Raw genomic sequence first — 15120 nt, 5'->3', positions numbered from 1 at the left:
ATGTAAACTTCTGACGCACTGGAATTGTGATACAGTGAAAGAATCTGTCTGTCAACAATTGTTGGAAAAATTACTTGTAGATGTCCTTACCGACTTGCCAAAACTATGGTTTGTTAACAAGACATTTGTGGAGGGGTTGAAAAACAAGTTTTAATGACTCCAACCTAAGTGTATGTAAACTTCTGAGTTTTCCCCCCAGCTAATTTCTTAGTTATATGATTGTATAACTAGCAAAGGAGTTTTGAAGTTGAGGGTATTTATGAAGTTTGGCAATGAAAACTAGCATAGTTCAGCTAGTTAAGCCAGGGAAAACTGGGAAAAATTAGCTTGTGCATAGTGCGCATGTGCGCCCATGCACACTAGGCCATTTCATTAGACATATTGCAGTTTCTCTGCCCTGATATCAGGAGCCGGCGGCAAAAAGTTTGATTAAATAAATCAGACGACTCACATTTAAGGAGAGTGAATCTATATGCAATCACGAAATCAGCTGTAACTGTCAATAGTATAGCTTAATACAATGTTTGAGTGAACCCTGAACACAGAAAATGAATGGTGAAGTCGCTTCGGACACGGTAGACTCCTCCTCACCACTCTTTTTTTTCTTTGTATTTTACCCCCGTTTTTCTCCCCAATTTCGATCCTGTCTCAGTGCTGCAACTCCCAAACGGGCTCGGGATAGGCGAAGGCAGAGTCACCCGCCAGTTTAACCCGGAAGCCAGCCGCACCAATGAGTCGGAGGAAACACCGTTCAACTGGCGTCAGCCCGCAGCCACCCGGCCCACCACAAGGAGTCGCTAGGGCGTGATGAGCCAAGTAAAGCCCCCTCGGCCAAACACTCCCCTAACCCGGACGACGCTGGGCAAATTGTGCACCGTCCTATGAGACTCCTGGCCATAGCTGGTTGTGGCACAGCCCAGGAATGAACCCGATTCTGTAGTAACGTGCCACTTGTAACGCTGTGCCACTCTCGGAGGCCTCTCCTCACCACTCTATTCGCTATAGAGCTCAACAGCTTGTAATCTTAAAAAACGTAAATGAGTTACCGCTGGTTCATTCAGCCATTCCTATGGGGAAAGTGAATGGGGAAAGAATATGGTTTTGGGATAAATGCAGAAATAAGGTCTGAGATTAACACAAACTATGGATATCTTATATGATTTGTTCTATGAGATAATATCAGTAAGTTAACATGACCTTTATGAATGAGGAAGCTTTTATGTGCTTTTGTTGATGACATAAATGGTTCAAAAGTCACAAAAAGTGACGATAACTGGAGAAGATTATCTCATAGAACAAAACATGATGTGATGGCGACAGAGGAATAGCACGAGAATGAGCCTCAGAATATCATCACGGTATCTCTGTGCAAATTGCCATCAATAAAATGCAATTGTGTTTGTTGTCTGTAGCTTATACCTGCCCATACCATAACACCACCGCCACCATGGTGCACTCTGTTCACAATGTTGACATCAGCAAACCACGCACCCACACGATGCCATACCCGTGGGCTGCGGTTGTGAGTCCAGTTGGATGTACTGCCAAATTCTCGAAAACAGCGTTGGAGGTGGCTTATAATAAATAAATTAACATTCAATCCTCTGGCAATAGCTCTTGTGGACATTTCTGTATTCAGCATGCCAATTGCACGTTCCCTCAAAACTTGAGACCTCTGTGGCATTGTGTTGTGTGACAAAACCGCACATTTTAGAGTAGCATTTTATTGTCCCCAGCCCAAGGTGCAACTGTGTAATGATCATGCTGTTTAATCAGTTTATTGTTATGCCACACCTGTCATGTGGATGGATTATCTTGACAAAGAAATGCTCACTCACAGGGATGCAAATAAATGTGTGCAATAATTTTTGGAGAAATAAGGTTTTTTGTGCATATGGAACATTTCTGGGATCTTTTATTTCAGCTCATGAAACATGGGACCAACATTTACATGTTGCGTCCATTTTTTGTTCAGTGTATTTAGGCTTGCCATAACAAAGGCGTTGAATACTTATTGACTCAAGACATTTCAGCTTTTTTGAGGCTCAGTGTATCTCACCATGTGTCAGCTGGTTGCAGGAGGATTTAATAAGTGCCCTGGTGTTTAAATCCACAGGATGAATAGCTATTCCCAGAGCATAACATATACCCACAGGCAATCTGAGATCCATCCCTCCCTTCTCCCCACTCCTTTCCCTCCCACTCTCTCTCTGTCCTTACACAGCCAGTCAATGACCCAGGAAGCCATCTAAACCACTGAGGACACATTCACCCCGGCTGGGGTTTCAACAGCACTGGGCTAGATGGAACCACAAAGCTTTTTATCATTTGGTCCCAGTCTTAACACCACACATTACATCGAGTTACTGAATATGAGAGGCTCTTCTTCTTGCTGTTGGCATCTGTGAAGAGGAGGAGCAGGACGGGAGAGTTTGGGGAATGTGAGTCAGCCATGTGATTACTCGCATTGATTTCCGTTACATCTGCTCCGTCCCACTCCATCATTAAGGGAGAGAGCTCCCACAGCGAATTGACAATTCTAATTTAGCAACTGTTTCAAGGGATTGATTATGTATATTTGGTTGGATGTTGGAGAGACTACAGTACAGCAGGTAGGTGATCCACTAGGGTTGAACCATCCTGTAGTTGGAAAACACAGAGGTAACACCTAGGCCTACTGTAACATGTATATTGCCTTCCAAAGGTATTGACACCCCTTGACTTTTTCCACATTTTGTTGTGTTACAGTCTAAATTTAAAATGGATTGCATTTAGATTTTGTCACTGGCCGGCACACAATACCCCACATTGTCAAAGTGGAATTATGTTATTAGAAATGTTTACAATTGTATAAAAAATTGAAAGCTGAAATGTCTTCAGTCAATGAGTATTCAACTCCTTTGTTATGGCAAGTCTAAATGTGCTTAACAAGTCACATAATAAGTTGCAGGGAGGAAACCGCTCGGGGATTTCACAATGAGGCCAATGGTGACTAAAACAAATACAGAGTTTAATGGCTGTGATAGGAGAAAACTAAGGATGGACCAAGAACACTTGTACACTGTATACCTGAGCAGTACTATTCAATAATTGGATGAAGTTCTGTAAACATAATAAAACTGTTTTAGGTTCTTATAACATGCACCTCACTTTTGATTTCGTGAGACCAGTATTTTTTTATTCAGATTAAATGTATTGGAGAGTTTATGTAAACAGGACTTCTGATGATAGATTGACAGACACACATATCTGTCAAGTTTGACCTTTCTTATGTCGATTTTCAAAGGCACACATGTGGCACTTCAAAATCTTTCCAACATGGCCGATGGTCCCCGCGACAGTGGATACTTTCTTAATGGTAAAATGTATGAATTGTATATATATATATATATGTATCGTGCGTTTATGATTTGTAGAACTTCGAATGGATATCTGTCAAGCTAGCAATCTGGTTAACTGGCAAGTGCCAGGCAGGGCTAATGTTAGCTAGGCGCCAGTTAGGTTAGCTGGCTAGTGCTAGCTAGCTAAATAGTATGATTTGAAAATGCCGGTGGTGGGGAAGTAACGTTAGGTAGCGTTTATGATACATAATCAGAAGAAAGTAATTAATGAAAGCTGGAAATGAAATGCAGGCAAGCCAAGCTCTGGGTGCGCGTGACGGTGACTAGAGTCATATTTGTCTCGGCTGGAGTGGACTTCACCAGCTACAAACGAATACATGAGCTACAAACAGATACAAGTGTGCACTGTCGTCTGAGGGTTCACACGGTAAGTTAATGGTTTTGCTTTTATAAATAACAGTAGCTACACATTTTACTGTTTGAACATTATTTGTGTGCTTCTTTGGAGAATATATCCATTGTCAAGATCTCTATCCCTATCTGAATTGTACAATGCGCTAAACACATTCGCTAGCTAGCTAGCTAACTCACCCACGCACTGTAAAAAAGCATTGATGGATAATGTTAACTAGCTCGTTCCTTAAACATAAAGATGTGTCATATGTGATTATTTTTTTCTGAAGCATATTTTGTAAAATGGGCTTATTAGCTACGCCATGTTTCCGGGTTATGTGCAACTATGTTGGCTTGCTAGCTATCCTACATTTCTAGCTTGCTAGCTACCTCATTTGGCGAATGTCTGCAATTGTGACAGGTACACAAAATGGTGCAAACTAAGCTTTATTCAATGGCATGCTGCCTAAATACAATACAGTACTTAGATTTTGGAAAGTTAAAATGAATTCTGAATAAGTTATGTACTATTCAAATAACATATGCTTATTTTCTGATGTTGATATTTGGCTTGGGTGTGAAACAAATCTAAAGTTATGAATATCCTTTTCTGTAATTCTCTGAATGAACAGTAGGCCTAAATACTTTGACGTGAAAACTTGTTTCCAACCTTAAGAATTACCACTACAAATTGTAATACTAATTCTTTATTTATACTTTCTCTCTACAGGACTGACTGAAGAATGTTGGTGCACTAGACTGAAGGCCAGTAGTTAAAGGTAAGCTTATGTTGAAATTGCCTGAGATGGACAGCATAACAGCATTTTGTGACGTCTTGAAATCAAAACATGATTAAATATTCAAATCAAATTGTATTCGTCACATGCGCAGAATACAAAAGGTGTAGACCTTACAGTAAAATGTTTACTTACAAGACCTTAACCAACAATGTAGTTAGGTAAAAAAATATCAAACACTTATTTTTCTTAAGTAAGAATTAACAGAAGAACAAATAATTAAAGAGCAGCAGTAAAATAACAATAGCGAGGCTATATACAGGGGATACCGGTACAAAGTCAATGTGCGGGGGCACAGGTTAGTCGAGGTAATTGAGGTAATATGTACGTGTAGGTAGAGTTAAAGTGACTATGCATAGATAATAACCAGAGAGTAGCAGTAGCGTAAAAGGGGGGGGGGGGGGGCAATGCAAATAGTCTGGGTAGCCATTTGATTAGCTGTTCAGGAGACTTATGGCTTGGGGGTATTTGTTTTTGTATTTACTATGGATTATGGAAATTAGACGCTGTTAAGAAGCCTTTTGGACCTAGACTTGGCGCTCCTTTTGGACCTAGACTTGGTACTGCTTGCCGTGCGGTAGCAGAGAGAATACTCTATGACTAGGGTAGCTGGAGTCTGACAATTTTTATTGCCTTTTTCTGACACACACGTATAGAGGACCTGGATGGCAGGAAACTTGGCCCCAGTGATGTACTGGGCCGTACACACTACTCTCTGTAGTGCCTTGCGGTCGGAGGCCGAGCAGTTGCCATACAAGGCAGTGATGCAACCAGTCAGGATGCTCTCAATGGTGCAGCTGTAGAACCTTTTGAGGATCTGAGGACCCATACCAAATCTTTTCAGTCTCCAGAGGGGCAATAGGCTTTGTCATGCCCTCTTCACAACGGTCTTCGTGTGTTTGGACCATGATAGTTTGTTGGTGATGTGGACACCAAGGAACTTGAAGCTCTCAACCTGCTCCACTACAGCCCCGTCAATGAGTATTCGGTCCTCCTTTTCCTGTAGTCCACAATCATCTCCTTTTGTCTTGATCACGTTCAGGGAGAGGTTGTTGTCCTGGCACCACACGGCCAGGTCTCTGACCTCCTCCCTATAGGCTGTCTCATCGTTATTGTGATCAGGCCTACCACTGTTGTCGTCTGCAAACTTAATGATGGTGTTGGAGTCGTGCAGTCATGGGTGAACAGGGAGTACAGTGCAGTCCTCTAAAGACACAAAAGACAATAATACAAGAAACAACACTTCTATTGCCTCTCCCTCTACGATACGCACTTCCGGGTTGGAGCGAGTAGTTGCATTCCGCTTTGCTCCACAGGTAGTATAACATTTCATTTCATTACAGTACAACAGTTTGATTTGTTTGATCTTAGCTGGCTACATAGCCGTCTTTGTATCCAAGATAATTGTGTAGTCTAGAGTAATTGTCGAGGTTACCTAGCCAGTTAGAGGTTACCTAGCCAGCTGCACTTTCAAACAAAGTCAACAACGCAGCCACTGCTAGCTAGCCTATTTCACCAGCCAGCAGTACTATATCATTTTAGTCAATAAGATTTTTTGCAACGTAAGCTTAACTTTCTGAACATTCGAGACGTGTAGTTCACTTGTCATTCCAATCTCCTTTGCATTAGCGTAGCCTCTTCTGTAGCCTGTCAACTATGTGTCTGTCTATCCCTGTTCTCTCCTCTCTGCACAGACCATACAAACGCTTCACACCGCGTGGCCGCTGCTACTCTAACCTGGTGGTCCCAGCGCGCACGACCCACGTGGAGTTCCAGGTCTCAGGCAGCCTCTGGAACTGCCGATCTGCGGCCAACAAGGCAGAGTTCATCTCAGCCTATGCTTCCCTCCAGTCCCTCGACTTCTTGGCACTGACGGAAACATGGATTACCACTGATAACACTGCTACTCCTACTGCTCTCTCCTCGTCTGCCCACGTGTTCTCGCACACCCCGAGAGCTTCTGGTCAGCGGGGTGGTGGCACTGGGATCCTCATCTCTCCCAAGTGGACATTCTCTCTTTCTCCCCTGACCCATCTGTCTATCGCCTCCTTTGAATTCCATGCTGTCACAGTTACCAGCCCTTTCAAGCTTAACATCCTTATCATTTATCGCCCTCCAGGTTCCCTTGGAGAGTTCATCAATGAGCTTGACGCCCTGATAAGTTCCTTTCCTGAGGATGGCTCACCTCTCACAGTTCTGGGTGACTTTAACCTCCCCATGTCTACCTTTGACTCATTCCTCTCTGCCTCCTTCTTTCCACTCCTCTCCTCTTTTGACCTCACCCTCTCACCTTCTCCCCCTACTCACAAGGCAGGCAATACGCTTGACCTCATCTTTACTAGATGCTGTTCTTCCACTAATCTCATTGCAACTCCCCTCCAAGTCTCCGACCACTACCTTTTATCCTTTTCCCTCTCGCTCTCATCCAACACTTCCCACACTGCCCCTACTCGGATGGTATCGCGCCGTCTCAACCTTCGCTCTCTCTCCCCCGCTACTCTCTCCTCTTCCATCCTATCATCTCTTCCCTCTGCTCAAACCTTCTCCAACCTATCTCCTGATTCTGCCTCCTCAACCCTCCTCTCCTCCCTTTCTGCATCCTTTGACTCTCTATGTCCCCTATCCTCCAGGCCGGCTCGGTCCTCCCCTCCTGCTCCGTGGCTCGACGACTCATTGCGAGCTCACAGAACAGGGCTCCGGGCAGCCGAGCGGAAATGGAGGAAAACTCGCCTCCCTGCGGACCTGGCATCCTTTCACTCCCTCCTCTCTACATTCTCCTCTTCTGTCTCTGCTGCTAAAGCCAATTTCTACCACTCTAAATTCCAAGCATCTGCCTCTAACCCTAGGAAGCTCTTTGCCACCTTCTCCTCCCTCCTGAATCCTCCTCCCCCTCTCCCCCCTCCTCCCTCTCTGCTGATGACTTCGTCAACCATTTTGAAAAGAAGGTCGACGACATCCGATCCTCGTTTGCTAAGTCAAACGACACCGCTGGTTCTGCTCCCCTTGCCCTACCCTGTGCTTTGACCTCTTTCTCCCCTCTCTCTCCAGATGAAATCTCGCGTCTTGTGACAGCCGGCCGCCCAACAACCTGCCCGCTTGACCCTATCCCCTCCTCTCTTCTCCAGACCATTTCCGGAGACCTTCTCCCTTACCTCATCTCGCTCATCAACTCATCCTTGACCGCTGGCTACGTCCCTTCCGTCTTCAAGAGAGCGAGAGTTGCACCCCTTCTGAAAAAACCTACACTCGATCCCTCCGATGTCAACAACTACAGACCAGTATCCCTTCTTTCTTTTCTCTCCAAAACTCTTGAACATGCCGTCCTTGGCCAGCTCTCCTGCTATCTCTCTCAGAATGACCTTCTTGATCCAAATCAGTCAGGTTTCAAGACTAGTCATTCAACTGAGACTGCTCTTCTCTGTGTCACGGAGGCGCTCCGCACTGCTAAAGCTAACTCTCTCTCCTCTGCTCTCATCCTTCTAGACCTATCGGCTGCCTTTGATACTGTGAACCATCAGATCCTCCTCTCCACCCTCTCCGAGCTGGGCATCTCCGGCGCGGCCCACGCTTGGATTGCGTCCTACCTGACAGGTCGCTCCTACCAGGTGGCGTGGCGAGAATCTGTCTCCGCACCACGTGCTCTCACCACTGGTGTCCCCCAGGGCTCTGTTCTAGGCCCTCTCCTATTCTCGCTATACACCAAGTCACTTGGCTCTGTCATATCCTCACATGGTCTCTCCTATCATTGCTATGCAGACGACACACAATTAATCTTCTCCTTTCCCCCCTCTGATAACCAGGTGGTGAATCGCATCTCTGCATGTCTGGCAGACATATCAGTGTGGATGACGGATCACCACCTCAAGCTGAACCTCGGCAAGACGGAGCTGCTCTTCCTCCCGGGGAAGGACTGCCCGTTCCATGATCTCGCCATCACGGTTGACAACTCCATTGTGTCCTCCTCCCAGAGTGCTAAGAATCTTGGCGTGATCCTGGACAACACCCTGTCGTTCTCAACTAACATCAAGGCGGTGACCCGTTCCTGTAGGTTCATGCTCTACAACATTCGCAGAGTACGACCCTGCCTCACGCAGGAAGCGGCGCAGGTCCTAATCCAGGCACTTGTCATCTCCCGTCTGGATTACTGCAACTCGCTGTTGGCTGGGCTCCCTGCCTGTGCCATTAAACCCCTACAACTCATCCAGAACGCCGCAGCCCGTCTGGTGTTCAACTTTCCCAAGTTCTCTCACGTCACCCCGCTCCTCCGCTCTCTCCACTGGCTTCCAGTTGAAGCTCGCATCCGCTACAAGACCATGGTGCTTGCCTACGGAGCTGTGAGGGGAACGGCACCTCCGTACCTTCAGGCTCTGATCAGGCCCTACACCCAAACAAGGGCACTGCGTTCATCCACCTCTGGCCTGCTCGCCTCCCTACCTCTGAGGAAGTACAGTTCCCGCTCAGCCCAGTCAAAACTGTTCGCTGCTCTGGCACCCCAATGGTGGAACAAACTCCCTCACGACGCCAGGTCAGCGGAGTCAATCACCACCTTCCGGAGACACCTGAAACCCCACCTCTTTAAGGAATACCTAGGATAGGATAAAGTAATCCTTCTAACCCCCCCCCCCCTTAAAAGAGTTAGATGCACTATTGTAAAGTGGTTGTTCCACTGGATATCATAAGGTGAATGCACCAATTTGTAAGTCGCTCTGGATAAGAGCGTCTGCTAAATGACTTAAATGTAATGTAAATGAGTACAGGAGGGGACTGAGGGGCCCCTGTGTTGAGGATCAGCGTGGCGGATGTGTTGTTACCTACCCTTACCACCTGGTGGCGGCCCGTCAGGTAGTCCAGCATCCAGTTGCAGAGGGAGGTGTTTAGTCCCAGGGTCCTTAGCTTGGAGATGAGCTTTGAGGGCACTATGGTATTGAACGCTGAGCTGTAGTCAATGAATAGCAGGAACTCCTTTTGTCCAGGTAGGAAAGGGCATTGTGGAGTGCAATAGAGATGGCATCATCTGTGGATCTGTTGGTTCGGTATGCAACTTGTTGTGGGTCTAGGGTTTCTGGGATAATGCTGTTGACGTAAGCCATGACCAGCCTTTCAAAGTGCTACGGGTCGGTAGTCATATACGCAGGTTGCCTTAGTCCCTGTGCCCAAGAATACTATGGTGGTCTGCTTGAAACATGTTTTAATTACAGACTCAGTCAGGGACCGGTTGAAAATGTCAGCGGGGCAGCGCATGCTCGGAGTATACATCCTGGTAATCCATCTGGCCCTGCGGCCTTGTGAATGTTGACCTGTTTAAAAGGTCTTACTCACATCGGCTATGGAGAGCGTGATCACACAGTTGTCCGGAACAGCTGATACTTTAGTGTTGCTTTCCTCGAAGCGAGCATAGAAGTAATTTAGCTCATCTGGTAGGCTCGTGTCACTTGGCAGCTTGCGGCTGTGCTTCCCTTTGTAGTTTGTAATAGTTTGCAAGCCCTGCCACATCCGACGAGCATTGGAGCCAGTGTAGTACGATTCAAATCTTAGTCCTGTATTGATGCTTTGCCTGTTTGATGGTTCGTCAGAGGGCATAGCAGGATTTCTTATAAGCGTCCGGGTTACTGTTCTGCTCCCTGAAAGCGGCAGCTCTACCCTTTAGCTCAGTGCGGATGTTCCACGTAATCCATGTCTTCTGGTTGGGGTATGTACGTACAGTCACTGTGGGGACGACGTCATCGATGCACTTATTGATGAAGCCAGTGGCTGATGTGGTGTACTCCTCAATGCCATCGGATGAATTCTGGAACATATTCCAGTCTGTGCTAGCAAAACAGTCCTGTAGCTTAGCATCTGCATCATCTGACCACTTTTTTATTGACCGAGTCACTGGTGCCTCCTGCTTTAGTTTCTGCTTGTAAACAGGAATCAGGAGGATTTGCCAGATTTGTCAGATTTGCCAAATGGAGGGCGTGCTTTGTATGTGTCTCTGTCTGTGGAGTAAAGGTGGTCTAGAGATATTTTTCCTCTGGTTGCACATTTAACATGCTGGTAGAAATGAGGTTAAACAGATTTAAGTTTCCCTGCATTAAAGTCCCCGGCCACTAGGAGTACCGCCTCTGGGTGAGTGTTTTCCTGTTTGCTTATGGCCTTATACAACTCATTGAGTGCGGAATTAGTGCCAGCATCGGGTTGTGCTGGTAAATAGACAGCTATGATAAATATAGATTAAAACTCTCTTGGTAAATAGTGTGGTCTACAGTTTATCATGAGATACTCTACCTCAGGCAAGCAAAACCTCAAGACTTCCTTAAAACCTCTACGGGATTGGTGTCCCTAAACTGGGACGGTTGTTGCTAACGTGCGCTAATGTGACTAGAATGAGGTTGTATACAACAGCCAACTTTACGGAACATAGACATGTCTTATATGGGCAGAAAGCTTAAATTCTTGTTAATCTAACTGCAGTTTCCAATTAACAGTAGTTATTACAGTGAAAAATACCATGCAATTGTTTGAGGAGAGTGCACAACAACAAAACACTTTTATCATTGCAACTGGTTTGATTCATTCTCCTCTGAATGTAAATAATGCACTTACACTCAGTAATCTTTCTCCGATTTGTCATCCTGATTGTCCCAGACATAAAATGTAGCATAGTTTATTATTTTTATGTTCAAATGTAGGAACTGGTGTCTACAGTTTGACCCCACTGCTTTTCCTGGAAGGTTGTAAACTTAATTTATTACCATAGCATTTTGCATGCTCTCTATCTTTATGTACTTGAAAATCTATCAATTGACCAATTAGGTACTTTGGGAAAATTTCTGGCAGACTTAATACAAAATATTGTGCAGTAATGTAATTCTTCACTGGATCAGTCTGATACTTTGCACACACACTGCTGCCATCTGGTGGCCAAAATCTAAATTACACCGACTTATATCTGAAAGTATGGCCTTTCTCTTGCATTTCAAAGATGGAACAAAAAAAAGGGAATACATCGTTTTTTGTTTGTATTATCTTTTACCAGATCTAATGTGTTATATTTTCCTACATTAATTTAACTTTTTCACAAACTTCAAAGTGTTTTCCTTTCAAATGGTATCAAGAATATGCATATCCTTGCTTCAGTTCCTGAGCTATAGGAGGTTAGATTTGGGTATGTCATTTTAGGCGAAAATAATAAAAAACGGTCCGATCCCTAGATTTCGTGTACCAGCTGTTGTTTACAAATATACACAGACCTCCACCCCTTGTCTTACCAGATGCAGTTGTTCCATCTTACCGATGCTGCGTAATCGCACCAGCTGTATTTCATCCATGTCGTCGTTCTGCCACTACTCAGTGAAACATGAGATATTACATTTTTTTATGTCCCGTTGGTAGAATATTTATGATCGTAGCTCATCTATTTTGTTATCCAACGATTGTACGTTGGTTAATAGGACTGATGGTAGAGGCAGATTATCCACTCACCGTCGGATCCTTACAAGGCCCAACCTACGTCTCCGATATCTCTGTCTCTGTCTCATGCAAATGACGGGGATGTTGGCCTTGTCGGGTGTCTGAAGTAAATCCTTCGCGTCCGACTCGTTAAAGAAAAAATCTTTGTCCAGTACATAGTGAATAATCGCTGTCCTGATATCCAGAAGCTCTTTTCGGTCATAAGAGATGGTGGCAGAAACATGATGTACAAAATAAGTTACAAATATCACAAAAAAACACACACAATAGCACAATTGGTTAAGAGCCCGTAAAACGGCAGCCATCTCCTCAGGCGCCATTCAGGTAGTACAACGGTATTTGTACTACCAACTTACAAAATGTTCCTAGCTTTAAAAATGATAGGCCGCCAGAGTTTTACCTATGACTTCAGGAACAACATTTTGGATTATTCTGTTTATGTAACCAATTAGTGAACATCATTTCTTCTGCTTCCAGGTTGCTGACGATAATAGAATGGCTTGGAAATGTAAGTTGTGTGCAACCCCATTTCACTCCAGAACACATTTACTAAAACACTATCATCTAAAGCAGTCATTCCTCGAGTGAGTCAACAGCCATGTCTCTATGAAGATTGTGTTTGCACATTTCAGTCGCTCAATCTACTTCAAACTCATCTATCGCCATAGGGCAGGTCAGGAATACTGTTGGTCAGGAGCATGCATCTTTTAACTGCCCTCTGTGTACATTCAAGCAACCTTTCTTGTAATCTGTACTCTTCAGTCCCTTTAGGGGAAATGTAAAGAAGCATGAGATGGTGGCGTGCCCATTTAAGAGTTGTGATTACCGCACAAATGCAAACTCATTTATTTCACACAAGAGTAGGACACACCAAGTGAGTGTTAGGTCAGGTTTCTGTGATGACATTGTCTGTCAGCAAAATGATAACTCCCCTGCCACTAGCTCAGATGACTTAAATGAAGAATGTCCCGGCCAGAGCACAGAAATAGATGATGCTTCAGACAATGATGACACTGGTGAATTGAGGAATCAGCTGAAACAAAATGTAACTATATTTTAGAAAATCCTCCAGTCTATTCTTCATGTGTCAGATACAGCTACAAGAAATTGTTGAACACTTAAATCAGATTTTCTCCTTGTCCCAACCATTAATCAAGGAGGCAATTAACAAGGTATTGCAGAAGCATGACCACACTATTAGTAATACTACTCTTAATGAAGCTGTCAATGCGGTCAAAGACAGTAATATTCTTGCCAGTGCTAGTGCTGAAGGTGCACAGTTGTCATCTTCCAAGAGGAGAAAAACATTTGTTGAGAGAAACTATCCCATGGTAACGCCAGTACAGTATGTTTTAGACTTCGAGCAACCTGCACACACAATGGTGTATGTTCCAATACTTCAGATGATTCAAGAACTGTTTAAAAACACTGACATTCTAAGTAAGATCTCAGAAGCAAATATTGAGCCAAGTCACTACAAGTCCCACAAAGATGGTTCCTATTTCCATGAAAATGACTTATTCTCAACAGGAGAACTTAAACTGTCACTCCAGCTGTATATTGATGATTTTGAAATTCCTAACCAACTTGGCATATCCAGACAAATTCACAAACTATCAGCAGTATACTGGGTCCTTGCCAATCTACCCAGTAAATATCAAATCAGCCTCACACACTATACAGCTTGCCGCAATGTGTAAAGTGACAGACCTCCAAAAGTATGGTTACGCGGCTGTACTTGTGCCATTATTACATGACATTCGTTCTCTTGAACAGGATGCCGTTTTTATTGATTGGGGGGGGGGGTTATAGTCTTTTAGAGCAGAGTATGTTTGTAGATTCTGTATAGCCACCAACAAACAGATTCAGTCCAATGAAGTCAGATAAGGAGAATTTAGCCCGACAACTAAAGCCAACCATGACATTAATGTACAGAATGTTGTGCAAAGTGATACTCTGAGCAGTCAGTTTGGTGTGAAAGCGGATTGTGTACTGCGTGAGCCACTGCAGTATTTCCACCCCATCACAAGTTTTCCATCAGATAGAAGACGTGATCTTTTGGAAGATATTGTGCCTGTTGAGCTGTCTCTTTGCCCCAAGAGATGATTCACCTTAAGTACTTCACTTTTGATTATTTAAACAGGGAGATAGCATTTTTCCCATATCAGCACACAGACAAAGTTGATAGACCACAGCTCATTCCCAAGACGTTCACCTCTAAAGAGACAATAGGGGGGAATGGACATGAGAATGCCACTCTCCTCAAATTACTTCCATTGTTGGTGGGCAGTGAAGTCCTTGAGGGTGATAGTTCATGGGCAGTTTTGATGGACTTGAAAAAAGTGGTAGAATTGGCTTATGTCCAGTGTTTACATATGAGACCATTGAGTATTTGCAGTGTACAATTGGTGACCATAGACAGATTCTAAGAGATCTTCCCCGAGTATAGACTTCGCCATAAACATCACTATGCCTAGCACTATCCCAACCTTAACGTGTTTTGGGCCCTTGGTGCACCTCTGGACTATGCGGTTTGAGGGCAAACTGTACACGACACACAGAACTTTAAGAACATTTTGAAGACATTGGCAACCAGACACGAGTTCTCGATGGCTTATCATCTCAGTTCTCCATCATTTTCACACCACAGACCCAAACATCTAATGTCTATCCTAGTTTCACCATTACATTGGGGAGAGACAACTATCACCACAATCTGCACTACATCGAAGGTCACCGTCGATGGCACAGACTATGCCCCTGGTTTGTTTGTGTCAGTTGGAGTCAGTGGGGGGAGCTGCCTCAGTTCTGCAAAATTGCTCAGATATATCTTGTGAATAACAATGTTCATTTTCTCTGCAGTCATTTTGAGTCATGGTATGTAGAACATCTTTGTTCCTATGAGCTATAACCTACACAAGTTAGCCTGTCTGTCCAATTGCAATCTGAGTTCAACGACACCGTCACCTTTTCTGCATACAACATTGATGTCCAGCTGCTGTTGACCCCCAAGAGGTTCATTCGAGTGAGAAAGAGTTGAACATTTTATGGTGAGTCATTATTTGTTTATTGAAGCCATTAGTGTTACCATTTGTATTGTTTTGATATTCCAAGTGTAACCTCTCAATACGTGGATG

This window comes from Salvelinus fontinalis, chromosome 18, assembly GCF_029448725.1.
Source record: "Salvelinus fontinalis isolate EN_2023a chromosome 18, ASM2944872v1, whole genome shotgun sequence".
NCBI classification, from domain to species: Eukaryota; Metazoa; Chordata; class Actinopteri; order Salmoniformes; family Salmonidae; genus Salvelinus; species Salvelinus fontinalis.
The sequence above is the reverse complement of the archived record's forward strand: the minus strand, read 5'-3'. Positions refer to the sequence as shown.